Source organism: Cricetulus griseus, unplaced genomic scaffold (assembly GCF_003668045.3).
Source record: "Cricetulus griseus strain 17A/GY unplaced genomic scaffold, alternate assembly CriGri-PICRH-1.0 unplaced_scaffold_1, whole genome shotgun sequence".
NCBI lineage: Eukaryota > Metazoa > Chordata > Mammalia > Rodentia > Cricetidae > Cricetulus > Cricetulus griseus.
In genome coordinates this window covers 10,325,712-10,328,522 of record NW_023276808.1, presented here as the reverse complement: position 1 = coordinate 10,328,522, position 2,811 = coordinate 10,325,712, and positions in this window count along the sequence as shown.

Genomic DNA, 2,811 nt, shown 5'->3' with positions numbered 1-2,811 from the left:
TCAGTTAGAGAAAGAAGACACCTTAACAGTGAACTGAGGCCTGCCAGGGCATGTGCCTAGACAACAAAATCACTGAAAATCAAGGGGCTGGGGTCTTCAAATTCTCAAAGCAACATGCTTGCAAATGTGCTAAGTAAATGTTTATAGATCCTAATCCCAAGAGAAATATGATTCAAACCCCACGATTCAGTGAACAAATAAAGAAAAATCAGTAGATAAGTGATGCTATCATTACACTAGAATCACTGGACTCCAAAGGGGAGATAGTAAAAATTATCTCACTCATGATATGTAGAACAAAGTCAATCTATTCATCTTGGTTTTTAAAATTTTACATAGGTGTTGCTGCTGATTGTGTGTGTGTGTGTATGTGTGTGTGTGTGTGTGTGTGTGTGTGTGTGTGTGTGTGTATGTATGTATGTATGTATGTATGTATGTATGTTTGAGAACAATTTGCAGCAGTCAATTTTATTTTCTATCATGTGGGTCCTGACGCACATCAAATCTTGAGATTTGGGAGTAAGCATCATTATCCAACTGATCCCTCCTGCCAGCCCAGGATGTATATTTCTCATTTGGAACTCAATCTAGAACATTCCATATAATTCAGAAAATGAAGGCAATAAGTCAGCAAGAGGAGAAGAAAGGCCTGGAAATCAAATGTGTTCTTCTTTTTCTCATTGGTTATTTGAAACCTCCTTTTTCTGTGTATTCCAGCCTGGCCTGGAAACCAAGACATGCCCTAAATTGACTTAAGACTGCAATCTTTCTGCACCAGCCTTACAAGTCCTAGAATACACAACCTACCATGCAGCAAACTCAAATATAGTTCTCTAGTTAATAATGTAAGTAGAGAACAGAGCATATAGAAAAATAATCAATAAAGAAAAAGAAAATGGGTCTGTGTGATGCCTTTGTGAGTAAAGACACTTGCCACCAAACTGGTGGACCTGAGTTCAACTCCCAGAACTTATATGGTAAGTGACAATTGGTGTCTGGATTCTGGAAGTTGTCCTTTTTCCAGATACATGTGCAACTGGCTTAAGAAGAATATAAATGTACATACTATATAAAAATAAATAGAGTGTAATAAAACACTTAATGAAAATCTAATATGTAAAGAAGTTTTAGTAACAAAATATGTTGAGTACTGAACCAAATATCTAAAGAGGCCAAGAAAAATGGATGAGACCAATGTGGAGAATATATAAATACATAAAAGCTTGCTTGTAAATGAAGCACCTTTCCTGTGGAGCATCAAAACCTTTGTTTATCTGTATTAAGCATACAGAATAAAGAATCAAGCTGAGGCACCACAACATTAGCCCATGTATTAGAAAGCCATCCTGAGGTACTTGGAAGGAAACCATGATCTATTTCTGGCCCCAGGGATGATGGAAAGAGAGAGAAAATGGAAATACAAACTGTGTGCAGGAACTGACCTGAACTGTAAATATCAATGGGGAACCTTGGGCAGATGGCATGGAGAGAATCAGACAGAATGCAAAACATACATGGAAGGGGATTTGATTAACATTATACACAAAAACTGGAAACTCACTTAACTGTGACATTATTTTCACATTAATGCAGTTAGTTAGCTTGGAATGTTCTTGCTCCAAATAGAAACATTTAGAAAGCTATACAAGGAATATTAGCAGGGATTTGTATGGACATATGTTTGTAGATGTCAATACACATGTGTGCACATACATATGTGTTTGTGTGTGAGCATGTGTTTTTATGTGTGTGTGTGTTTGTGTGTGTGTGTGTGTGTGTGTGTGAGTGTGTGTGTGTGTGTGTGTGTGTGTGTGTGTGTGTGTGTGTGTTGAGAGGTACATACAAAATGGTCATCTTATAAGCTGCTTTGGTGACTTAGTGGCAGCAGGCTGCAGTCCCCAGGGTTTCAGAAGTCACTTCTCATGTTCACTGTGAGAGTGTGTTTCCCTTCTTTTAATTCTGTGACTGCTTCACTAATAATTCTGAATGACCTGACTGGACACACGCTTTGCTAACCTGATGATCCTGGAGGGACTGGAGACTCTGATAGTGTCACAGCCTAAGAAAAGCTGTCTTCTATAACTGTTATTGTATTTCCCCCTGGAGTTAAGTCTTTCTCCTACAGTAATAAGCAGACAGCTTTTTAGCCTGGCCATTGAGACTAGCAGCAGAAGCACCTGCCTTTGGAAGTTCTTGCTTTATCACTTCAATACCATGCTTGCCAGAATGCCTCAACTCAATGCATGGCTTTCTACTCAGAAAGCCACTTTCCCACTATTGTTTCACTAGGAGGACTCATTAGATGCTTACTTATATATTCACACATTTATGTTTAAGTGCACATGTTCATTTATCTGCAACTCAAGGCTTTGGATGATCCTTGATTGGCCAGCAAGAGTAACCACATTGTTTTCCTTGATTGGTGGCACCACCTAGTGGTCAAAGTTAATACGTAATTTTTGTATTATGACCCATCAAAAATTCCTCTTATCCTGATTTGTATGTGTAGACTGTAAATAACAGGTATGCATTTAATCAACACACTATGCAGAATTATCAACAAATTTGCCACAGAACTTAAAATGAGAAAAATAGTATACAATTTGACTTTAGATTTCAGAACTCACAACGTTGGCCCAAGAATTTTATACTACATTTCTAGAGGGTATAGTGCATAAGAGTCTAGTAGATGAGTGCACTGACTAAGAAAGGACATTTCTGGAAGGGAGTGAAGGAATTTCCCTGTAGTGCTGCATAAAAATTATGCAAGAGGCAGCCAGGTGGATGACAGATTTGAGGTGGGCTTCAGGG